The sequence below is a fragment of the Protopterus annectens genome, chromosome 15.part0 (genome assembly GCF_019279795.1).
Source record: "Protopterus annectens isolate FY-2018-M chromosome 15.part0, PAN1.0, whole genome shotgun sequence".
NCBI classification, from domain to species: Eukaryota; Metazoa; Chordata; order Ceratodontiformes; family Protopteridae; genus Protopterus; species Protopterus annectens.
Window position 1 is genome coordinate 5,678,444 of NC_056749.1, and position 27,501 is coordinate 5,705,944.

General features: G+C 46.9%; 1 protein-coding gene across 1 annotated transcript in view; it reads right to left on the reverse strand.

Annotated features, from left to right (window-relative positions):
• Positions 1 to 27,501, reverse strand: part of CC2D1A (coiled-coil and C2 domain containing 1A) — a 3,016,164-nt gene that overhangs the window by 233,327 nt on the left and 2,755,336 nt on the right. The gene's annotated exons all lie outside the window — the stretch shown is intronic.

The following is a 27,501-nucleotide window of genomic DNA, read 5'->3' on the forward strand; positions in this document are numbered from 1 at the left end:
TATGCAATATCAATGGCACAGTTGTGCCCACTGACATTAATCTCATTTCTGCAGGTCCCTCTGGGGTTACAGCAAGGCAGGCCATCCATGCTGGTGAGTGTGTTTAACATAACCTATAATAGTCCTGATAATGCTAGTAACAGTAGTGTAATTCAGTAGTGCTCTGTGTGTATACTGCGGGGTGTGCATGTGTGCCTGTGCCCATGTGTGCATGTGTGCAGGTGTGCCCGTGTCCACGTGTGCATGTGTCCATGTGACCACGTGTGCATGTGTGCATGTGACCACGTGTGCATGTGTGCATGTGTCCATGTGTCCACGTGTGCATGTGTCCACGGGTGTGTGTGTCCACGTGTGCTTGTGTGCATGTGTCCACGTGTGCTTGTGTGCATGTGTCCACGTGTGCATGTGTGCCTGTGTGCATGTGTCCACGTGTGCCTGTGTCCATGTGTGCCTGTGTCCATGTGTGCCTGTGTGCATGTGTGCCTGTGTGCATGTGTCCATGTGTGCATAAGTGCATCACTGGTAATGTCTGGAGACTGTAAACTGTGTTTCCTGTCTTCCTCCCACAGGTTCTGGTGCTGCTCTGGTGACCTGCAGCAGGGAACCTGAGTCTTGTGCCACGTGTACTGGTAATGATGATATTTGTGTAATGGTACAGGAAGGTGTGTCAGGGTCCGCCATTGGTCAGCCAATTGACAGTACACAGCTGTCAACCCCATCATTGCGCACAGTCATCCTGCCAGTACATCCTTTGTCACCATTGTCCCTAGGTGATGGACAGAATACAGTGGGCATAGACCAGGGTAATGTGGTACCTGTGGCACATGCATCCCCACACAGCAGCCATGGGCAGGGTCCTCCGATGGTACCACACAGACAGTTGCCCATGGGTTCTCGTGGGAGCATCCGTGGGCGTACTGCCTCTGGCCAACGTGCCCAAAAAGGACTGTCAACCTCAGCTATGTTTCGGACTGTCATGCAGGCACAGTCGCGTATGGAAAGGTACACCAGACAGGGTCTGAGGGAGCTGAGAGCATGTCGCACAGCCATGACAGTATGCGTGACATCGCGGATGCTATCCATAATTTCACCGATGTCATAGACAAACATTGTGGGGACATATTACAGCAGTTCCACAACCAAATATCCATGAGCCAGGGCAATGGTGGGCGTTTGCGGCGTCAACGTGGCCATATGCCGGCAACAGCAGCAGCTGGCAGTCGGCGCGGACGACAGCAGGCCTGTGCACGCCCCCATAGTGCCAGCAGCAGCCCCAGCAATGCTGGGTCTGTGCTGTCATCAGAACCCCCCAGGAGACCACGTGCACGTGGCTCTGGACAGTCCCAACAGGGACCCGTGTCCAGTCAACACACTCCCGCTTCTGATGACAGTACCCAGTCTGGCTTAGCACTGGATATGGTCCATAGCACCCCTGCCAGGCACAGGTACTGTGTCCGTGCCCACAGACACTGATCTGTATGACCTGCCAGGTGCAGTCTGTGGCTGTCCACAAACCCCTGTATATGGCAGCCATGAGGTGGAACTGTGTGCGTGCATACGCACATGCGAAATCTTAACACCTAGGGTGACCACATACACGCACACACTGCACCAACACTGCCACACCCTGTACTGCTGCCCCTCACCAACACACATACACACACGTCAATTGATGGTATCAGTGGCTGACTCAGGCATACCTAATTCACACCCTGTGCATATGATGACACTGTGCCACCTCCTGCAATCTCCAACATCATTGCGGGAACAGGTAAACACGTTGCTGATGCACAGGGTGACTACATAGAGGTGTATTAGTAGTACCATGTTGGTAACAGTACAGTGTGCTGCTATGAGTGTGTGTATATCCCAGCATGCCTGATGCAGTAACTGTATGAATGTCCTGAATTGTTATCTGCACCCATAGTACATACCAAAGTGTAACAGCTGCACATAATTGCATGCCGGTGGTAAGGATGTCAACAGATAGCCACATACATGGGTAGCACAGGGGGGAAGCTAACGCAAGTAGCGATATGCAATGGTGGACATGTACAGTAATGGTGTCAAGTTGCCCACGACGACTATGCAATGTGGATGTTTGCGCATGTAGATATGTGTGCAGTACCAATGTAATCCAAATAAGTATGACATAATATCAGTTCTACCATGGGCATCTGCGCTGTGTATTCCTGGGTACATGTTGATAGTGCCTACATATCTGCATTGTTACTTACTGTTATTGTTACCCCTTCTTTGTTGTACAATGCACTACTTGCAGCCCTGCTTACTGTAGCTTTGCTTGCATGCATGTTTGCTTGGGGTTCCCTGGAACACTGCTTACACCTGGAATGCAGAGTTACAGTGCTTCTGTAGACTCCTAGTGACATCTGCATAGCGTACGATACGTATGTCAACTTTACACATGACAGAACGTCACTGTCTGTCCTATAATGCATGTTGCCTGTGACACATTGCACATGTCTTACCTGGCATTTACCCACGTGTGCAGTCATATATGCCAGTGCTATGAAACAGTAGCAGTACACCCACACATACACACCTTCAGTATGTTGTTCCCCATTGGCCCTATGTGTTGGTACTCACCATGGCAATCACACTACTAGGGTAGCATGTGCAAAGGTAACCTGTGAATCACCTCTATGGTCCAGTTGTGGTTTATGTGAGTCATGTGGCAATGTCACAGCTGCCACATGTACGCAGTCAGCCATCACCCTTGGCCAGGAACGTACAACACGTGTGGGATGCCACCATACAGCGAATCTGGGGACTGAGCTCTCTGAACCCAGTAATGCCATACCCTGTCAGGTGGCATGTCATATATACTACATCCTGGACAAACTTCAACCCCAATCCCTGCTGCTACTATTGATAAAACCCCTGAAGATGTTTCTGATAGTTTTGACCAATTCTTTACTGAGACATTTCAAGCCCTAGCTAGCCATCTACCTCCTAGCTCCCCTGGTCCTGCAAGTAGCACCCTTAGAAACCTACTTGCGTTCAGCTTCCAACCAGTCGCCACTTCACTTATCCGTACCTTGATTGAAAAAGTAAAACCCACTACACTTTCTGCTGATCAACTCCCTGCCGAGTACCTACAAAAATCAGCTGATGCTATTGCTTACTCCGTCTCAAAACTAATCAAACGAACCATGGTAGAATCTAAATTTCCCACCATCTGGAAAATATCCTATGTAATCCCACTTCACAAAGGAGGCAGCTCTACTGAATTCTCCAATTATAGGCCAATAGCTATACTCTCTCCACTTGCAAAGATTATGGAAACTTTATTCATAGACAATTCATGCACCACCTAATCCAAAATCGCCTTATGGCAGACACTCAGCATGGCTTCCGTCCTCATCACAGCACTACTTCAGGCCTCCTAGCCTTTACTAACACCATAAACCATACTTGCAACACTAATTATATATCCTCAGCCCTCTTTTGGATCTTTCCAAGGCATACGATATGGTTGATCACCAACTTGTAATCCACACCCTGCAAACATTCTGTCTAGATACTGGAGCCTTCCAATGGTTTCAATCCTACCTGCATGGTCGACAGCAGGCTGGCCTCTGGCAGAACAAACTCTCTAACCTTCTACCTAACACCCTCAGTGTACCACAAGGCTCTATACTAGGGCCCTTGCTGTTCTCCATCTTCATTAACGACCTTTATACTGTCATCCCAAAAGTCAGCTGTATCCAATATGCTGATGACTCTACTCTGATTTGCTCAGCCACATCTCCAGTAGAGTTATGGTCAGCTACCCAGACCACCTTTAATACAATAGAAAACTGGCTTTCTGAACATCGTCTGATCCTAAATCCCCAAAAAAACTAAACTGCTGTTATTTTACCAACACGTAGTTCTACCGCTTTCACCTTTACCATAACATCAAATGATGGCACAATAATCTCCCCTGACCCATCTACTAAACTATTAGGTGTCATCATAGACAATAATCTCAAATGTGACCTACATGTTAACCAAATTATCAAAACCATCAATAAAAAACTAGGGTCACTTTACAGAAAAAAAGCCTTCCTAACCCCTCCAGCTAAAATTGCCATAGCTCGCTCACACCTTCTTTCAACCCTTCTGTATGCATCCCCTCTACTCTCAAATATGAACAAGACTGTCCTTAACAAACACTCAATTTGCTACAACCACATTGCCAGGTTTGCCACTGGGCTGCCTTTTAGGACACATCATTGCATCAATCTAAATCAGCTTGGTTGGCTTGAACTACCCAGTCTAATACAGTATAACCAACTGATTATGGCCTATAAAATCCTTTATAATCCGAACAATACTCCTGCACTTCAAATATTATCACCCCCTATAACAATCCTAGACCGCTTCAATCCTCTAACAAACTACTAATTCAGACTAGCAAAATTAATAACACAGCCGGTGATTCTCTCTGTGCAAACTCTGTAAGTAGATCCTGGAACTCTCTTCCAGCTGATATTACCTTACTTTCCACCTTAGGTCAATTTAAAACTAGACTCAAACAACATTTGTTACTTAACTGGCTATGTCAATGTATCAAGCCTGGCTAACTCGAATGTGTAAAATCTGTTAACCAGTTTACTGTGTAATTTAATTTAATCCTGACTTGTGCTCAGGACTAACTTTAACCTGTGGAACATGTTTAACTTGCTTACTTATGTAATCTCTGTAAATAATCTGTTTGTAATATGTAATGCTGGTATTATGTAGTGCTGTATCTGCTTACCCTTGGAACTTTTCTCCCCGGGCCTCCGCTGAAAATAGACATGCATCCAGTCGGACTATCCCGGTCAACAAATGTAAGATAAATAAATAAATAAATAAAAAATATTACAGTGACTACAATACAAGTCAGACACTGACATGCACCGACAGCATGCTGAACACACTGGGGCATACGTGGGGACTCAGAATAGCATCCTGCCTGAGCATCACACACCTCCGCAGCTGGCACACAGGCATATGTTCCGTCGGAACAGAGCACATGGCATACACATCCCATGTGCCACACACTCACAGCCTGTAGGGCTACACAACACACCTGCTACAGACGTGTCAGGTACCTGTCTTGGGTGCTGCACTGGGGTCCCGCTCAACAGGCTGTATCTGGTGAAGGTCACAGTGATATGCCTCAGGGGCACTATGGTCCAACACAGAACACATGCATACAGGTCAGTCAGAGGCATGGACACATATGACTCACTCATTGACCATGCCAGTATGGCTGACCTGAGACATACCTCCCTGGACTACATGATAGGGAACATAGAATAGATCTCTCAGCATGTGGCACAGGCCAGTATGAGCCTGATCTTGGTTGCCAACATACCCTCACCAGGTATGGTACCACTATATGTGGGAAGGGTGTTGTATGTCTACATTATGCTCAGTCTCCAATGTCATTCATAGGGTATTCGCTGGCTGTCAACGTGTGCTTACATGCTAGGGAAGCCACAATGATGTGCAAGGGTCATCTTGCACGTGACACCCATGGCCCGATGTATATTGGCAAAGCTCCTTGATACACACATACTGCCTTATGCTGCAGGACATGGTTTACATAGCCACCTCCGTGGGTATCACACAGGTTAGGACACTAACAGTGCTGCTACACAACAACAGCAGTGTACACCGCAAGATGCATGCACCGGACACTGTCCTCAGCACGGTGAACTGCAATGTCTGTGTAGTACCAGAGTCCTGATTCATGGCTCACAGGTGTTACCCATCACTGACAGGTTATGACCCATACCATGCCTGTCGTCCCCTACACATGTAACACACATGGACAGGGGGTGGTATCCCAAGGCACCACAGATACACACACCTCCAGGTTGTGGGCACAGCACAAAGCATCAGGGCCTAATCATGTGCAGCTAACAGTGTGTCGGACTGCCATCTGGTTCATAGCCTGGCACACACAACCCTCCCATACACAGGAAGACCCCCTATCCTCCATAACAACACTGGCAATATGACAGTCTCAAGAACTGTCTTTATATGGCTGGACTGCATCCAGCCAAACATTGTGCGTGAGCATTACTGTAGCTACAACACACTAGTTGAAGGGTTCACAGCATGTGGTCACTGAATTGCAGTGGAATGACATGTTACCACTACCACAACAGGTGGGAACATGCAGCACCTGTACATCGACTACATGTACACTATATGGCCCAGACCAGATGTGTATCCCCTGCTGTAGGTATTTTACCATATACACCCACACTGTATAGACACATACCGCATGCGGACCCTGTACAGTAAGACACAGTCATATTGGTATACATTGCAAATACCATTTATCCACTCGAGGCATGTGTCAGACATGGTAACTACTGCATGTCACAGGTATTTATGTGTGTGTGTCACACACATACATCATGTGTGCAATGCCATTGCTGGTTTAGGCAATGGCATGCATTGTTATGTACAAAGACCCACACAAGGTCATAATGTGTGACACAACCACACGTGGCAGTTGTGGGTTACCAAAACATACCTATCTGTACTCTGACAATGGTAATAGACACAGTAGCAGAGTGCACTATTGGCATTACTAGCCAACTAGCCCTGTTTGGCTGTGCTGATTGTGTGGTGACATCCCCTGTGTTTACTGGGGGAATATGCAGCATCTGGTGTATTGTAGTATTCGCCAAAAGGATCTGTTCTCTCACACTTGCATTTACACACACCCTACTACCCCCCCACACACACACACACTTGCAGGATTCATTCCCCTACCTAACTAAGTCACGACACGTGAGAGAGACGCATTAGCAAAGCGCACTATTTGGATTACTAGATAGTTCCTCTTCTCTGGCTGTACTTATAGGGTGCTGACATCATCAGTATTTTGAAAGGGTAATGTGCATCAGGTAGTGTGATCTCCTGATTGCCAAAACTAACATGTTTTTCATACGGAAATGCACACACACAAACTCCCCACATCCAAACACACACACACTTGCCACTTGCAGGTTTCAAACCCCTACCTAAATATGTTATGGCACTTGAGAGTGACGCTATTGCAGGTTGCGCTATTCTGAGTACTGGCAGATGTCTCTTCTCCAGATGTATGTATGGGGTGCTGTCATCATCACTGTTTGGAAAGGGTAATGTGCATCATGTAGTGTGATCCCCTGATTTCAAAAAAGCACATGTTTTTCATACAGAATTGCACACACACAGAGTCCCCACATCCAAACACACACACATGCCATTTACAGGTTTCAAACTCCTACCTAACTATATTATGACACTCGGGAGAGACGCATTAGTAGAGTGCACTATTTGAATTACTGGGAGGTTTCCCTTCTCCTGCTGTACTTATAGGGTGCTGACATCATCAGTGTTTAGAAAGGGGAATGTGCATCCTGTCGTGTGTTCTCCTAGTTGCCAAAAGGGATATTTCCTTCATAGAGACTTGCACACACACTAGCCCCCTCCACACACACTGAGCATTTGCAGGATTCAAACCCCTACCTAACTATGTTCTGACACTTGAGACAGACGCATTAGCAGAGTGCGCTATTCGCATTACTGGGAGGCTTCTCTTCTCCTGCTGTACTTATAGGGTGCTGACATCATCTGTGTTTAGAAAGGGGAATGTGCATCCTGTAGTGTGTTCTCCCAGTTGCCAAAAGGGACATTTCCCTCACACAAAATTGCACACACACTAACCCCCCTCATCCAAAACACACACACTTGCCATTTGCAGGATTCAAACCACTAACTAACTATGTTATGACACTCGAGTCGGACGCATTAGCAGAGTGCACTATTCTCATTACTGGGAGGCTTCCCTTCTCCTGCTGTATGTATATAGGGTGCTGACATCATCTGTGTTTAGAAAGGGGAATGTGCATCCTGTAGTGTGTTCTCCCAGTTGCCAAAAGGGACATTTCCCTCACACAAAATTGCACACACACTAACCCCCCTCATCCAAACACACACACTTGCCATTTGCAGGATTCAAACCACTACCTAACTATGTTATGACACTCGAGTTGGACGCATTAGCAGAGTGCGCTATTCGAATTACTGGGAGGCTTCCCTTCTCCTGCTGTACTTATAGGGTGCTGACATCATCAGTGTTTAGAAAGGGGAATGTGCATCCTGTAGTGTGTTCTCCTAGTTGGCAAAAGGGATACTTCTTTCATACAGTCTTGAACACACACTAACCCCCTCCACACACACTGAGCATGTACAGGATTCAAACCCCTACCTAACTATGTTATGACACTTGAGACTGACGCAATAGCAGAGCACGCTATTCGCATTACTGGGAGGATCCCCTTCTGCTTCATTTATAGGGTGCTGACATCATCAGTGTTTAGAAAGGGGAATGTGCATCCTGTAGTGTATTCTCCTAGTTGGCAAAAGGGATACTTCTTTCATACAGTCTTGAACACACACTAACCCCCTCCACACACACTGAGCATGTACAGGATTCAAACCCCTACCTAACTATGTTATGACACTCAAGACGGACGCATTAGCAGAGCGTGCTATTCGCATTACTGGGAGGTTTCCCTTCTCCTGCTGTACTTATAGGGTGCTGACATCATCAGTGTTTAGAAAGGGGAATGTGCATCCTGTAGTTTGTTTTCCCAGTTGCCAAAAGGGACATTTCCCTCTAACAGCCTTTCACACACACAACCCCCACTCACCCACCCACACCCACACACACACACTGAACATTTGCAGGATTCGAACTCCTACCTAACTATATTATGACACTTGAGGGAGACGCATTAGCAGAGCGCACTACCTGAATTACTGGGCATCTGTTCTGCACCTGCAGTATTTATAGGGTGCTGACATCTTTATTTCTACAGAGGTATGTACATGTAGTACTACCTGTCAGGTGGGGGATAGCATATATATATGCATTTGCAGCCACTTACGTCAGGGTCAGATATGCACATCGCACTGGCAGGTTATGTTCTATACCATGCTTTGTGACCACAGGACCTGTAACACACAACACAACCAGTCCAGAACACCACACCCACATCCAGGACACACACTTAGCTTCCCTGGGAACAGTGCCAGGATATGCAGGTGTTCACATACACCATTCCAGTTGTTAACATCAGGTACAGGCATATTGTGTGTGAGAACTACTCAGGCCTCTACCACTTTACCCTACAGCCACTACAATTTGTGGGTCCATGTGCTATGGCAGAACCACACACCACAGCCACATGGGGGAATACATATTGCACCTGTCCATCTGCAACGTGGGTACTCACTGTTCCACACCAGAGGTAGACTGCCATTGTTGATATCTGACCATACCCACCTTTCCCTGGACATCCATATCCCATCTCCACCCCCAGGCAAGGTTGTCACTGCACACAAATTGTATTTAGCACAAGCAGACTCTACACTTGTGAAGACTGGGGTGGACGACTTCAGAGGACCCATGCTGGGGGACTATATTGGCCACTCAGCATAATCCTTGACAATTCCATTCTATGAGCATGTGTGCTATGGCAGAACCACACACCACAGCTACATGGGGAACATATATTGCACCTGTCCATCTGCACGTGGGTACTCACTGTTCCACACCAGAAGTAGACCTTGTTGATATCTGACCATACCCACCTTTCCCTGGACATCCATATCCCATCTCCACCCCCAGGCAAGGTTGTCACTGCACACAAACTGTATTTAGCACAAGCAGACTCTGCACTTGTGAAGACTGGGGTGGACGACTTCAGAGGACCCATGCTGGGGGACTATACTGGCCACTCAGCATAATCCTTGACAATTCCATTCTATGAGCATGTGTACGGTTTGCATTGATCATGCTATCCCACATATACCCATGACTGCTCCACAACAAGACACCTGTCAGCTGTACACCAGCCATATATGCGCCGTACAACAGAGTGACCTAATACATTGCAGAGCTGTAGCCCACAGAGGGAGGAAATCTGTGAACAGTTCTGGCACAGCACTTCATTCACACATACTCATTACAACACAGTATTGACAGTGGAATCGTCCAGAGAATGCAGATAGGGCTCCCCTCAGTCTGTTATTGACGGACACCTACTGTCAGAGATCCTCAGCAACCCTCTCCCAGCACACACCGACAACATGGCTGTGGCTTAGCACATTCAATCCCTCGGACCTCCACGGTGCCCCTGCTTGACAGAGGCACAGCTCACTAGCCTCACATGTTGCCTTCTGTGACCTACTTTACAGTGGCACAGTAGCCTACTGTCCTGGGGATGCAGATGCCAAGCACACTCTGGCTGAGCTATCATTCCCTAGGGCAACAAGCCTAGTATTGACCTCTACACCCATATGTTCAATTGTCGGATACACAATATTTGTTGTGCTGTTCTACTGTTTGCAGGTCTTTATTGCCATAGCATTCCCTGTTCCTATGACCAACTTGTGTATCTGTGAAAGATGTTTGCATATGACGGCGATCCACTATATCACTTATGTCTCTCTAGTCATTTACTGTGTGCACTGGGCAGATTGCTGTGTTGTGGTAGGTTCCTGGACTGACACGTACAAATACCAGATATGTGTGGCCAACTGCTAAATGGAGATATGGCCCAAGTGTGTGAGCATGCCCAGTTCAGCCTTTCCATGGCATGTTGTCTGACATATGCCTCATTTATCAAAGTGTGCGAGCATGCCCAGTGTGAGCTTTCCATATGTTGCACTCTGAAGTCCACCACATATTTGGGTGTGTGTGAACTTCAACAATATCTCACATTTATGGTTGTGTGTTGGGTGTCATGTTGTGTACTAACTGGCCAACTGCTTCGTGTCTGCCACAACAGGGATTATACTGTGCCTGCAGGGATTGCATGGGATACTTTGCAAACAGTTCTCAACATACTTTCATAATGACCTAACACTGTAGTACCGTATAGTGTACTGGTTCAGTACTTTCACTGTGGTGGACAGTATCCTGGGCTTTAGTCCTATGCCTGCTTGACATCTTCATAGTGAGCACAACAGACTGTGTAGGGGCCAGTTGTGCACATATGACCATGTTGCATTATGTTCAGATATGGACTACCTACACCAGGCTCGTCCAACATTGCTAGTGTATTCCACAACATGGGTGGACATTGGCAAACACTAGCAATGTTCCCTAGGCCATTTCTGATGCTAGTCACAGGGTGTGTTTGTCCTTCGACACACATTGTAACTGGAGTTTGCCATGACATATGTCATGGTTAGTATACTGTGCCTCCGTCTACCTCTGACATAACAGTGATACCCAGGGTTAGCCTACCATCTCCCATCCACTCATCAGGATTCCTCGAGGGCTGTCGATATGTGATTCTCTGGCTGACCTGTACCAGGAGTTTACTGAAGAGTGGGGGTGCCTTCTGTGTTATGGATCATTCTGTACAGCTTGTCCTATGTATGTCAGTGCTGGGATTCAGGTCTCTCATGTGCATAGCTCACTGCCATTCAGATTGTACAAGGTGCAACATGTTCATTCATTCCAGGTTGGACATGGCTTCATACATCAGGCACAGCTTGCCTGTAGCTGGGCAGTATGGTGGTGTGTGGGGCTGCAGTTTGTTTACTCAGGCAACACATGGCATCTGTTCATGCTCTTTGCTACTCCTGGTGGGGTACTGTTGTGGACTTTACAGTTGATGGAGGTGTCTGCTGCGGTATATCCCACAGGGGCTATTGTAGTCACTTGTGACGCTGATGGAGGATGACTGCAGAGCCACAGTGAGTTCCCCTTATCTACATCTGCTAACCTTCATGTTTGGGTGGGTATATAGTTAGAAGTTATGTACCTACCATAACGTTCCATGTTAGTTGTCTTCTTCTCGCCTTCTTTCTTGCTGGATGGGTTCGGAGCCGATCCTCGGCTCCGACTCGGCCACTCTAAAAGCTCAAGAGCTAGTTCCACCGGCTCGAGGCTCCCCTATAGCCCACAATGCTAGGCGGTAACTCCTCAGATCTCGTTTGAAAGCTAAGGCCAGCAAGAAAATTCCATAAGGAACAAAGAAAAAAACTCCGCTAGGTCTGTCCTGGCTAGGGGGAAGGTGGGGCCTTAGAAAGAAGGCGAGAAGAAGACAACTAACATGGAACGTTATGGTAGGTACATAACTTCTAAATGTTAAGTTGTCTATCTCGCCTTCATTCTTGCTGGATGGGACCACGTCCCTAGCACCTTGTCCCGGTTGGCCTATCGGAACAGACTCTTGAGTACAGTGGAACCAAAGTTGGCTCGGTCTCTAGAGGCCAAGTCCAACTTATAATGAGAAATGAAGGTATGGGGAGAAGCCCAAGTAGCTGCAGAACAAATTGAATCAATAGGCAGCCTATCTTGGAAAGCTATAGATGTGGCTAAAGCTCTAGTTTAATGAGCCCTGGGTTTGGATGGCAACTGTTGATGTCTTATCTCATACACTAGGGTAATCAACAAAGTAAGCCATCTAGAGAGAGACACTTTAGAAACTGGAAGGCCCATTCTACCTTCTGCATAAGAAACAAACAGTTGGCCAGATTTCCTGAATTGTTTGGTCCTGTCTAAATAGTACCCAAGTTGGCGATGAATATCTAAACAGTGTAACTTTTGTTCTGACCTATTAGAATAATTTGAGAAGAAAACAGGAAGCTCAATGGTTTGATTCAAATTTGCCAGTGAAGCTACCTTGGGCAAAAAAGACGGGTTAGTACGTAAGGACACCCTATCCTTATGAAATACAAGATAAGGGGGTTGACTACACAGAGCATGGAGTTCAGAAACTCTTCTAGTTGAAGTGATAGCTACTAAAAAGAGTGTTTTCCAAGAAAGTAACTTTATTGAACATGAAGCCGCAGGTTCAAAGGGGGAGAGAATTAAGGACGTCAGAACCAAGTTGAGATCCCATTGGGGAGGAGGATCTCTGATGGGTGGTTTGAGGAGAAAAACTCCCTTTAAAAAGGCTTTGCAGAGTTTGTGAGACATAATGGAGGACTCTGAGACTCCAACATGAAAGTTCGAAATTGCTGCCAATTGAACTCTAATGGTAGATGGAGACGAACCTGAGTGGAAAAGTTCGACTAGAAAGTCTGGAACTGATTCAATGGAAGCAGTGAAAGGATCTATATTCTTTGACTGCGCCCAATAGGAAAAACGTCTCCACTTGTTACGATAAATCTTCCGAGTGGAAGATTTATGAGAGACTATCAAGATATCTCTAACTGAGTGAGATATCAGAGGAAGCCTGGCTAAAGTTGGAATTGGAGGAACCACGCTGTGAGGTTCAGAGAGGGAAGGGAGTGGTGTAACTGACCCGACTGATGGGTCAAGAGGTCTGGAACTGGGTCCAGATGCCAAGGTTGCTCCAACAGATAACGGTGGAGAAATGGGAACCAAATTTGTCGAGGCCAGTAAGGGGCAATGAGGATCATGGAAGCTTCCTGAGCGATGGCTTTCTGTATCAGCTGAGATATCAGTGGGAAGGGAGGAAAAGCATACAGAAGTCCCCGGGGCCAAATGTGCACTAGAGCGTCTCTGCTGGGGTGGCCTGGTTGGGGAAAGAGGGTGAAGAAATCGTCACGCTTGCTGTTTTGGGGAGTAGTGAAAAGGTCGCAGCAAGGCCGGCCCCACTTTCGAAAAACTTTCTCCAACACTGAATTCTTCAGAGACCACTCGTGAGGCATGAGAATAGCTCTGCTCAATTTGTCTGCAATCTCATTGGACTTCCCGGGGATGTGCGTTGCTAACAGAAATCGCTGAGAAGAAATCGCCCATTGCCACAGTCTGAGTGCCTCTCGACATAGGGGATAAGATCTGGTTCCGCCTTGTTTGTTGATGTACCACACTACAGACATGTTGTCTGTGTGAATTGCTATAGTTCCCTTGGGAAGAGAGTCTTGTAAAGCTTGCAACGCTAGAAGCACTGCTCTCATCTCTAGAACGTTTATGTGCAAGTGGCACTCGAACGGTTGCCACATGCCCTGGACTGTCCTGCCCTGGTAATGCCCCCCCACCCAATCAGGGAGGCATCCATTGTCACTGTAGCAAACGGAGGGGGAGGGACGAAAGGTCTCCCTAGGAGGATCTGGGGAGATGTGATCCACCAAGAGAGATGATTCTTGCACGATTGAGTGATCCGAATAGGATGGGACATTGGAAGTCTTTGGTAAGACCATTGTGTGAAAAGCATCCATTGTAAAATTCTCATATGGAAGCGAGCTAACGGTAGAAGGGGGATGGCCGCCGCCATAATCCCTAAGACTTTCAGGATCAGTCTGGCTTTGACTGTGTTGCTCTGCAAGACAAGAGAGACCTGTCTGTGTATGTCTGCTATTCTCCGCTCTGTGAGTCTGGCTGACATATTGACTGTGTCTAGATTTGCGCCTATGAAGGTAATAACACGACAAGGCGACAAGACAGACTTTTTGTAGTTTATTGAAATGCCTAGAGCCTGACATGTGTGAAAGGTGTAGTCTCTGGCGAGAAGTAAAAGATGCTTGGCGGGGGCTGTAAGGAGCCAGTCGTCTAAATATGGAAACACCTGGAATCCTTGTCATCTCAGATGAGAGGCTACCACTGCCATGCATTTGGTAAACACTCGGGGGGCTGTAGTGAGACCAAAGGGCAGGGCTCTGAATTGAAAATGACTGGTTCCCAGCCTGAAGCGGAGAAACCTCCTGGAGCATCGACTCATTCTGATGTGATAGTACGCGTCCTGGAGATCTATCAAGCACATCCAGTTGTCCCGCCCCAAAAGGGGTAGAATGGACTGCAGCGTGACCATCCGGAACTTTGTTTTCTTGACAAACTTGTTCAAGTTGCTGAGATCCAGAATGGGTCTCCAGTCCCCTGTTTTCTTTGGAACCAAAAAGAATTTGGAGTAGATTCCGGATCCTGTTTGGTCTGCTGGAACTGGTTGAATGGCTCTTTTTGCGAGCAGCTTTGAAATTTCTAATGCTGCTTACTCCCTTTGACTGGGTGGAACGTCTGGAAGGGATTTTTTGGATTGCTTCGGAATGAAAAGGAAAGGGATTCTATAGCCTTCGGAAATGATAGACTGTGCCCACTTGTCGAGTTAGGGATAGCCAGGCTTCTGGGTACAGTGACAACCTTCCCCTGACTGCCTCCGAAGGTGGACATTCGGGCAACACCTCAGGGATGCTGAAAGGGCTGGTCGGAAAAGGATTCTCGACTGCCCTGATTCTGCGGGCCCCCTCTGCCTCTAGGACGGCGTCTACCATTATTGTTCCCCCCTCTGCCTCTAGAGGGGAATCGACTCTGTGCGTCAGGCAAATCTCCTTGAGATTGTTTGCGGAACCACATCTTTCCCCCCTTCTGGCCTTTGGGGTAAGGTCTAGGAGTAGAAAAACAGACTCCGACGGCAGAGAGAGTTTTGCCATCAGTCTCGCACCTAGTCAGGGTTTCCTTCACTTGAGGACCAAAGAGGGATGATCTATCAAAGGGGGAATTAGTGAAGGATGCCTTGAAAGGGTCCGCAAAGTTACATAGCCGCATCCAGGTGTGCCTACGCAAGGCTACACCTGTACTTGCCGCTCTACTTGCTCCATCCGCCGTATATGAAAGGAGGCGCATGGAGGAGTTAGTTATAGAATTAAGGGTTGCCAGCTGAGAGTTCATTCTATCCTGAAAACCCACAGCTGTTGGGTCCTTCAACATTTCACAAGCTTCCTTGAGCAAATCCCTCTGAAGACGAGTAAAATGACACAGGTAATTCAGCGATCTCATAGTAAAGGTCGCTGACGAGAACATCCGCTTCCCGTACCTGTCCATCAACCTAGACTCCTTGTTAGGAGGATGAACAGGCACCGAAGGATCAGCTAACTCCTTCTTGGTGGCCGCAGCCACCACCATAGCATCAACAGAGACGCCTTTGGTCAAAAATTCTTTGTCCTTGGAGGCCGTAATGAATTTTGATGGTCTCCTGGGGGTGGGTTCCACTGAATCAGGAGCCGCCCAAGCCTTCTTTGCCACCACTTGCATAAGGGGTCAAGGAGGGACACCAGGAGGTGGAAGGGCGAGCCAAACGCCTCAAGATACACTGATTCATCCTCTGAAGGGTTGAGGGCTGGCCAATTCCCCCTCTGTTTTAAGATTTCAAGGATGTCTGCAAAGGAGATATCTTCAGAGGGAACAGGGGAACCTTCAGAATCCTCTAAATCAGTGTCAGAGGTGACAGACTCAGGAGTCAATGTGCTTCCTCTTGCACTGCCTCTTCCTAGGGGCTCTCCTACAGGGTCAGGAGAGGCCTCGGAAGAGGAGGAGATCCCCACTGGGGAAACTTGAGGAGCTGGCTCTTTACGGTCGGGGATGAGAGAGTGAGTAGAAATCACCGGAGGCACCATGGGGGAAGGGCAGAAGGAGCCGACTGTGGAGTTGAACCTGGTTCTAACACGCTCCTCATGACCTCGAAGGCACCCCTGTCAGGCAGAGCCGGAGGTCTCCGTTCCGAAAAACTGAAAACTTCCCCCGGCACGGACAGTGATGGCTCCGAGGCTGATGTCGGAGCTGAACTCACCAGCGCCGAAGCACCGAGAGGGAGAGCGGGGTCGGACAAGGGTCCGATGCCACTCGCCCCCTCGGAGCCGACGAGGGAAGTCCGGCGCCGAGATTCTTCCAAGGAAGACATCGGAGCAGACGACGGAACAGAAGACAAAGGTATCAGTTCCGACGCCACCACAGTCTCGGGTCCGAGCTGCCCCGGCTCGAACTCAAAAGAGTCAGAGGAGGAACATTTTGAGTGATGGGAATCGGTCTCGACTGTTGAGTCGGACTTTGAAGCATCTGGGCTAGTGCCTTGGACTTAAGAAGTCGACTCACTACTCTCTGAAGGTCATGGTCCGATAACCTGGAAGACCTAGAAGAGTGGGATCTATGACTCCGTTCAGACAGCAAAGGTGATGCTGGAGCCGAATGAATGGAGCCGATAGATGGAGATCGGGACCTTTTTCTAGATGTCGGTTCCGACAACTTGATTGGAGCCGACTCAGTTATGTCTTCCTCGGCTCCGGCCGGAGCCGAGGACACCGTAGGGGCTTGTATTCGAGATTCATCGGCTCCGGCCAGAGCCAATGTTCGAATAGCCTTAGGACCTCCAGAAGACGGCTCAGAGGCTGGAGCCGAAGGTCTGGGAGGCTTAGAGGGTTTCCCCGAGGACTGAGTCGAGGGACCCTCAGGCTTTAATAAACCCCTTAAAATAAGTTTATTTTTTCGCTCCTGCAGGACTCTAGGGCTGAAGCCATGGTAAACAGCACATGAGTCCTGCAGGTGCAAAGGTCCCAGGCAGTACACACAAGAAGTGTGACCGTCTGTCAGAGACATCTTCTGACAGCACGAGTCACACTTCTTAAAGCCTGAGACCTTTGATTCCTTAGACATGTCTAAGGGGAAAGTGCAACCACACAAACACACACACACCGATTACACTTAGAAATAAATTAAATTAAGTTAGAAATAATTAGAAATAAAATCCCTACAAAACACAGTCACACACTACTAGGAAGGGAGGGACTGGGCCTAGGGCCCGAGGGAAAATTTGTAGAGAGTTTTTTGGAAAAGGAGGGAAATTAACAGGGAATGGGATGGAACTACTTCACAATACAAGTAAATAGAAAAAACTAACTTGAAAAAAGGGGAAAAGGCTAAGAAAAACTAGTTTCTTTACAAAAACTAACCTGAGCCGGTAGGAACGCACCTCGATCGCTGTAGCGGCAAACGAGATCTGAGGAGTTACCGCCTAGCATTGTGGGATATAGTGGAGCCTCGGCTCCGAAACCATCCAGCAAGAATGAAGGCGAGATAGACAACTTAACATTATATGTTTCTGCGAACACTACAGCCACATGTTTGTCCAGTGCAGGATATCTATCACCTTTTGTACCCAGGTCTCACATTACATGCTAGGTACGTCATGGGTTAACACCTGTGTGGTAATTTGTGGGCACTTACTGTATATCCACGGTGGTTGTCTATACACAGTTCTGCAATTAGCTTGCTGACATGGCTATGGCTACAGTTGTCTGTTTGTAGGTGGCCCTTTTGTGGGTTGCTTGTGTCAGCTGGGGGTCGGATATGGTGGGCTGTTTGTACTCCTCTGCATACATGTTCAGTCACAGTCCTTCCATGTTGGCCTATACCTATGGGACATATATATACAGAACGGGGGGGGGGAGCAAGACCAGGCCTTGTGGGATGCCACTCATATCTGCTTTGTAGTCTGACATGGATGCTCTATGTCTGACCATGTCAGTTCTGTCCTTGGTCTGGTTTGCAACCCCTCTACTGACATAGGGGTATATATTTAAGCTGGTGAACATATCCATACTGAACTCATACGATATTGTCTAGAAGCATGTGCACGGTCCAGCTACACTGTGTGGACCACATTGCCCTCATCAATGACCTTAATGACTGCTTCAAATGGGTCAGACATGTTTAGGGGCAGGATCTGCAGTTACGACAGCCACACTGTGTAGGGTCCTGTATCAGTAGGTCCACAATAGCCTTCTGTCTGCGGTACATATTGATCCTTTCCATAGCTGTGCAGAACAAGCTTGTCAGGATCCTGGGGTGGTAGTTTGGAGTATCCATTCAGGCAACACCTTTGTTGTGATGAACCACTGTTGTTGTACACTGCTCTTTGGGTACATATCCTGTGGTAAGGCTGACATTGGGCAGTAGTGTGATTTGGCATTCCATTATTCTTGGAGTCCATGTTGGCCTCAGCACAGGACACCATCACATACCTTTGCTGCTGTGTGTTCTGCTTTGCAGATGATGGCTGTTACCTCAGCATCTGCAATGTCAGGGGACCATCAGTCTGCTGGGATAGGTATTTTGCACTCTGGTTGTGTTTGCACTGCACCTGACAGGTTGTATGTTAGCAATATGTGTGTGTGTTTGGTATGTTGTTTGCAATATCTGTGTGATTCGGAGCATATCTGTGGATGCCCAACATGGTTCCTACCATCAGTTGGGTAAGCCTTGTGATTATCCTTAGTGTCCTGTACGTTTTGTATCTTCATAGGTTCATGGGTTCATACTAGGCTATACACCCTAGGCCATTAGTAAGCCTAGCCAGAGTGTGTGTGTCTTTCGCCACCCCTTGTTATGTTCTATTATGGCCATTTATGAATTTCTTCACTGTGCCTCTGTCTGGTCGTGACACAGTGAGGACCCCCAGTATACATGTACGATCATCCCTCCATTTGGCAATATTCCTGTTGAGGGGTGTCAGTGAGGGGCTCTGCCTACCATGGATTGGATCCTGTTTCTGGGTGTGGGGAGCCTCTGGGTTATGTATCTGTCCCTCCAGCACATCTTATTTCATTATGTGTTGACGCTGACATTTGTCACTCTCACAGCTCCAGTGGCTTTGATTTCCTGTGGTAGAGCATGTCCATTACTCCTGTGTTGGACATGGTCTTGTACAACAGACATACAATGCCTCTGTGTAGGCAGTCTGTGACTGCATTCAGCTGGGGTGTCTACAGCCAGGCAGCATATGACATATATTTCACACACTTTATCCTGTTGGTGGGGTAACTATGAGGTCTTCCGAACCGCTGCAGGTGTCACGTACGGTACATCCCATATGAGTCATTGTACTAGATTATGGGTCTGATAAGGGAACAGTACAGCGGCACAGTGACCTCTGTTGATGTAGATGTGAATCCTTTCATGATACGGTGTCCAATATCGACAATCTTCCTAGCCACATTGGCATTGTGAGTGTCACATCACAGATTACTGTTGACCTGTGTCCCTAGGTCCCTGATTACTCCTTGCATACATAATGGTTTGCCACCTTTGTGGTAATTTGTGTGTACCTTGTCTGGTATTTGGTGGGACATTCATACTGTCCAGTGTCTTCCGGATGTCTAGGTGGAGTTCTTGTGTGTGAGAGTGTGGTCTGTCGCATGCTACAGACTGTACAGCAGTTTTGACTATAGTTAGGTGCACATGGGTGGTCTCCTCTGCTTTGTGCATTGTCAGTTACCTGGCCATATGGGTGTCTGTGCTGCATATGGATACTCCCCCTCCTTTGATGTTTTGGTGCAGGTGTTGGGGCCATAACACATGATATGTGGTATAACCTACTAGTGCTGGTGTGCTATCACTAGGCTTGCAGCAGGCTTCTGTCACTGCACAGACATCAATGTTCTCCATAATGGGAAGTGCCTCAGGGGCATGGATATTGCAGTTTACACATCTGGCATTGGTCAGCATTACCCTTATGTTTCCTACCACTTATGTTTTCTAGGGTGGTGGGTAGTCTTTTTGGCCTTGCCTACATACGGCTCTATGGAGGCGGCAAAGGCCTTATCCAGTATCCAGACGCACAAGGGGAACAGGTGCAAGCCATCCCTGGAACAGCAGCATGGCTTGTCATGCTTGACATCTCAAGCAGACAGACATTAGACCCTCTTGGACTGACAGCTGTAACTGTGCCAGCTGTTAAACATGAGTATTCTGTGTTTGTACTGTGGCATCATTCTTGGTGAGGGTTGGATGCTGCACACAGCCAGTGTCATACCGGCCTGGGGTACATACTCAGAGGGACCATCCATGTCTCTTTTCATGTTGACCAGGGAGGTACATCTCAGGTAATTCACACCAGCATGGACATTGAGTGCATCATATTTCTGCTTGCTTTGGGGTGACCTGCGTACTTGTGTTATGTGGCATTTTGTGGCAGCCTACAAGCAGCTTACTCTACCCTTTCCCTTGTTCAGTCTGGTGAGTGGGACAGCAGTGTGTCTGCCTATACAGACACCTATTACAACTGTATCAGGCATGCTGTTTCTCCTTCTGGCCTGTGACTGTTTGGCACACCAGCTTTGTGTACTATTCGTTGCATGTGCTATGTTTGAAGGTTGTGGTTGCTTGTGATCTGCTTTGGAGGCTTCTGTTGGTGTGGTGTGTTTGTAATTAAGGGCTCCGGGAATATTTGTCTGTGTTTATGTGTTTGGGTTACAGTTGTGGTAGGTCTATGTGGGACTGGGTTTGTGGTGTATGTGGTTACCTTCTCCTCCTGACTAGTTTTGACAGTACTGAGTTGGTGGAGCTCCACCTCTGGTTTGGATACATGGTTGCATCTATCACATATATTTGTATTTATTGGGGGGTGTTGTGGTTGTCTGTGTACTTGGGACTGGTGTCACATTGCCTCTGGATTCACAGATTCTACTTGTTGTGGCTGGACTTAGTGGATTGTATGTGTGGACATATGTTATTGCCATTCTACTGGTCAGTGATTACTTCCCTTTTTATGTTTGCTCTATCATGTGGTAGTTTCCTCATTCTCTTGCATGGTTTGGTAATGGCTGGAGTCCAGCATGCCAGATGCCTGCGTGTATGGCATTGTGTGTTGTTGTTATTTGTGATTGCATACTCCAAGCATTCCTGGCTGTGCTCATGGAATGCCTGTATAACATGTTCTGTGGTGTGTCCCATATTCTGCACTTGCAAAGGGCTTTTCGTGGATTCAACATCAGTTTGGAGGGCTGCAACCTATGCTTTACACATGTTTTTCACTGTGGTATTCTGGCCAGGGACTGGGGTCAGGATGTGTATATCCAGTGTGATTACTCTATGGTCTGGTCTTACTGGTGAGGGGCACACTTCTCATCTTGCCATCCAGTACACATGTTGCTGATTATCACATCCAGTATGCTTACTCCTCTTGTGGGTGTGGTACATTGTTCCTGGGCATTTTGGTTTATGGATTCTGGGAAATTTTCTCTTACTGTGTTGGTGCTAGTATAATGCTCCCGGTGTATGTCTGGGTATTTTCAGTCAAGCAATATAATGTGGTTTGGGGGGCTTGATATATTCATGTATTCAGACATAGGCCAGGTGCAGTTCCTGGTATTAGGACAGTAGTCTGCAGCAGGCTATATACTGGGAGGCGGTTTTAACCATTGGTATTTGACCATGGCTAATCCATGCTGCTTCTTGTTGTGGTACCAACATGGGGGTGTGGTTATCCTTGACATTTCTTGCTAGTCACCCTCCTTTTGTAGCTTGTTCCATGTTTTGTGGCTGTACAGCACAGTATGAGGTGTGACCTGGTAGTGTTAGGGTGCTGATGTGAGCCTTGACCCAGTTCTCTATTACAGGACTGGTATTTACATTCTCCATACTGTGTGTGTTTACACTGCACACATCTTGCTGTTTAGACATCTGTCATTGGGTAGCATTACATCTAGGTTCCTATCCCTTGTGGAACCTATGAAGGTGGGTTTGTGTTTTGAGACTTACCTATTCAGGGCATGCTGTGGGTACTGACAGCCTTTGCCAGTATCCATGGGGCATGGCATGATAGGTGCACACCACCCCTAGCAGGGGGTGCATCATGTCATGCTCCGCATGTCTTCCCAGCCTGAAACACATTGGCTCCCCTTTGACTAACTGCATTACTTCAGCCAGTTATTGCACTTGATCATCCCATCGTCATTTTGTGGCTTCATGCTTGGTGAGGGTGGATGTTAGTCAGGGTGCTCATATGTGTGCATATAGTACATGGTGTTACATTACTTAACACATGGCATTCATGCCTCAGGTGGTGCTGCAGGACTGCCTCTGTCGAATGCGCATATTACACTTCCCTGTACATGTTTGTGAGCAGGTCATGTCATTTTAGGCATCCATGTTATTATTTGAGTCAGAGGGGGTATCATTCCCAGGGTTCCTACTGAGCCAGTGTATGTGCTATGCGTTGCCTCTTTGCCAAGGCCAGAGCATACTGGGCACGCCTCCTTCTGCCTACTGGGGCAGGCTCAGGTTGTTCCTCCTCCGAGTCACGCTTTGCCTGTGATGGCCTTGGCAATGGTGGGGGGCTATTTGGCCCGGCCCTATGCTGGTCCTGCTGCAGCTGTTTTCGCAAGATCATATTATGTAGCATAGCACATACCATGACAATTTGGGTACATGTAGTTTGTGTGTACTGCAAGGCTCCACCAGATGTGTCCAGACACCGGAACCGTGACTTGAGCAGCCCAAACACACGCTCTATTACATTACGTGTTTGTGCGTGTGCCTCATTATGACGTTCCTGTTCAGGTGTGTGTGCTTTTCTGATGGGTGTCATCAGCCACGGCTCCAGTGCATAACCTGCATCCCCCACTAGGTGTCCGTGTGGGATGTCCCCATTGGCAAATGTCTGGTACAGCTGCGTCAAATTCCAGATGTGGGAATCGTGGTAACTCCCAGGGCAGCCAGCACACACATTCATTATTATGCCCTGGGCATCACACATGACCTGGCAGTTGATAGAGGGGAATCCCTTGCGGTTAATGTAGGCCCTACCCCACTCACCGGCTGGTGCTTTGATGCGTATGTGCGTGCAGTCTATTGCACCCACTACCTCAGGGTATTCTGCTATTTGCTGGAAGAGACGCATATTGCTGGCCAATACCTCACGGGCATTGGGGAAATATACATGATCACCGACATGTGCTGACATGGCATCCAGGAACTGGTGCAGTACCCTGGAGGCTGATGCCTGTGATATCCCCATCATATCGCCAGTTGGTCTCTGGAAGGTACCTGTTTGCTAGTATTCTTAGGCCAACACATACCTTGGTTTCCACTGGGATGGGTTCCCCTCTGTTGGTTCTGTGTGTGAGGCGTGGCCTGCACAGCTCAACTATTTGCTGCAGGAGCTCTCTGTCCACTCTATAGCGCTCTACTATCTCCAGCTCATGTAAACCGTGGAAGGTGACCCTGGGCCTGTACACTCTTCTCCGTCTCCTCACTGTGGGTTGTCTGGCACCATCTGCATTGTCACCACCCTCAGCAAGTCGCCTATGTCTCATTATGACAGCTATGGCAGCCCCTAACATTTCTGCTCTGAGTTAAGCTTTTTCAGTTTTCACTTCTATTAGCTTACTCCTGTCTTGCAGTGTCTCTTAAGAGAAACATCCTGCACTACTGTTCGCAGAGTTTTAAGTGCTGGGCTGGGCTACTATTCTGCCTGTGTAATTGCCTACTTCTAATTGTTTTCACCTGCTAGCTTCAGCAGTTATCCCTGCTAGCTTCCTATTAATTCTGTTGCTTCCTTTTTCCTCTCTGTTTCCTCAGGGGGGAGCAACGTGCATACCATCAGAAACAGGCTCACAGTGGCTTACACGCGTGCACACGTGCTTACACGGTTTAGAATCTACATATTTGGGTTAAAACGTGCGTACACCCGCGCAAACACTGTTACACGTCTGCCAACAGCCTCCAACATACTCAGCCTGCCCTACACGCGCGCACACCCGTGCAGTGTTAAATATCTCCCAACACGCTCCCACATGCTCAGCCTGCCTTACACGCGCGCACACTGCCCTATTCGCGCTTCATGGTGCGCATACGTGCGCATGCACACCCAGCAAGAAACTTTGGTGTAAGTAACAGTGTACACCTTCCATTTCTTGACTTTCCATGACTTATCTAGTGGCACACCTCTTTCCATGATCTGTGTCTGTCATCTGTCATGTTACACTGACCTCCAATGAACTGCATTTCTTTCTACCATTCCCCCCTGTGATGTCACCTATCTCCTACTCTATTCCTCCCCCTTATGTATCTCTTACACTACGCAGACTGTGCTCATTTGCTATGTGACTGTGAGATTCAGTATCCTAACCCTCATTTACATGAGATTGCCTACTAATGCTTAGTTACATGTCTTAGACTCAGCTTCCCCCCTTAGCAACCACTACACGGTGGCCATGTTGTTTTTGGTCTGCTGGTCCCTGCATTGTCATTCCATGTATTGCATGAAACCCATTATAACCTTCTTTTTTATGGTTTTATACAGCGCAGCCCATTTGCGCGGGGCTGCGCTGGGTTTAAACATCGGCGATCGCCGAAAAAAAAATTATATTTTTAATATTTTGGCATCGGGTTATCTTGCCAATGGCCACATATTTGGCCATTGGCATGCTGCCTGAGTCATATGCACCCTTTTTGGAGCTGACATGGCTCCGTTGTGGAATTGCGAAACGTACTCAGTTGTCAACTGAGTACATTTCTGCAGCTAAAACGTCTCTTACACGGACTGGTTTCTGCTTCGTGGATCGCTAATATACCTCATTTGCATACCTTTCGGCTGCAAGTGAGGTATTTAGCATGTCCACGCCCAGTCCGTGTAAGAGACGTTTTAGCTGGTCTCTTACACGGAGTTTAGGGCTGTTCCTGGATCCCGAGGCTTGCATGGAGTGTTGCACGTCTCTTACACTCCGTGCAAGCCTTCGTGAATCCTGCCCAAAGTCTATGCATTTGAAGCATTGAATATTATAAAAGAGATAAAAGAACTGGAAGAAGGTTCTTTAGAAAAGGGAATGAACAAATTCATAGAAATACCTGGAAACTGTAGGAACAATATATGCAGAATAATATTCAGGAGAAGGGAAGGCATGAAATTAGCAATTTATGTATTGCTGGACTGATACTAATTACAAAGAAATCAAAGATAGGTGATGTACAATGTATGTAAATGGAAAAATGTTAATATGATTGTTGTCTGTTAATGTATGACTGCCTATGTGTTACGTGATCATTTAACAAAGGTGCTTAAAAAATACTAAAACGGATCATCTCACCTGGATTATACAAGGCTTCCACAAAATAAATAGGCATTGGTATTAAGCTACTAAGGCTAGAAACTGTGGGAATGCATGGCTATGCTGACAAAGATTTTAATAGATTAAAATCCTAGTAAGTAAGTACCTATGAACCTAGGAAATGACAAACTGCACATGAATTCTCTTCAGAACAAGAAACTTATGGTACATTTAACTGGGTCGCCTTTGCACTTTGTGGTTCCCCTACATTTTATGTGTGAACACATTGAAGCTTCAACTGATTAAAAGAAACTGGTTAAAGTGGAAGCTTCACCTTAGTAAAACTTCTTTAAAAAGCACTTTTTTGTAGGCAGCAAGCCTCCATCCACCCTCTATATGGGGGGCTTTGTCCCATACTGCCCTTACTTACCTACACTAACTGTGCAAATCACTACCAAAGTGCAAGCAGAAACTGTACAAAAATAGTGACTGTCAATAGGAGAAGTAAATGGGGAATTGAACATTGGGTCCTATTTACTTCTGCAGAAGTTTACCCCCCACCACCCTATAAGAAATGGCCTTCAGACAAACAATGTTCCTCTTCATCCTGATATACAGCATGCATTACGATACAGCAGTGTGCAAGCATCACTATGTGTCTTTTCAGAAATATGCTGCCGCATGTTAAAAGCCATCTGAAATTGCTTACTCTACTATTAAGTCTTTAGAGAATGTGTGACCTGTAGATCCGCACCCTGACTGGAGAATGAATGTTCTCCAGCAGACTGTTAATTTATATGTAATGACCACTGAAACACGAGACCGATGCTTCAAGGCAGCATATTAAGCTGTCATGGAGCTCAGACTGAAAGTAACATAGCAGCCGCCATTATTTTACACTCGCTAAGCACCACTTTTGCTGTTTAGCGAATGTAAAACTAAATGAAACATTAAAGAGTGTGTGTGTTTATGTTTCTGTCTGCATGTGAGTGTACGTGTCATTGTGTGCATGAAAGTGGAAGTACATGTGTTTGTGTATGTGAGTGTGTGTGTGTGAGAGAGAGTGTGAAGAGTGAGAGAGATCCAACACTGGCAGCAGCAGCTGAGGTTTGCATACCTCTTGATCCCATAGCTCAACATATCGCCATAAAGCCTAAAGTAAAGGGGAACAAAGGCTCAAAGCAGGGACAGATTTTAAACACTGCTCTTATAAAATCACAGAGTTTCTGTAATGATAGGATTTGTGTAAGCATGCATTTTCTGAAGTGCAAGTGTGTGCGTGAAAGAGCGAGTGAGATCAAGTGACCACTGGCAGCAGCAGTAGAGGTTTGTATACCTCTCAAACTCTTAGCTCAAAAACTATAGATAAAGCCTAAAATAAATGGGAATAGAGGCACAAAAATAGGAACATATTTTAAATATTGCTGTTATAAAAATTAGAAAGTTGCTTAAATAACAGGATTTGTATTAGTGTGAATTTTCTGAATGAAATAAAGTCTGAAACTCAAATGTACGTCATTATTTAGTAACTTCAATCCCCAATGACTGGCAGCAAACCACACATTTTAGGAGTGAGGCATCAAAACATAAAGTAAATATATGTATATTTTTCAACATGTTACATTTTGGTTGTAAAATACGTCTTCCATCACCATTTATACACACTACAGCAAGTACGAAACATTAGGTGGAGGAACTATTTTGCATCAAAAATATATGAAAAAAAAAAAAGAAGTTATGTACTCACCATAACGTTCCATGTTTGTTGTCCATCTCGCCGTCATTATTTGCTGGTTGGTTTCGGAACCGAGATCTAAGGATGATGGGATAGGATGGGGTATTGCCTCGAGCCAGTGGAAGCTGTCGGAACCGATTCTCGGTTACGGACCCAACAAGCAAAGAATGAAGGCGAGATAGAAC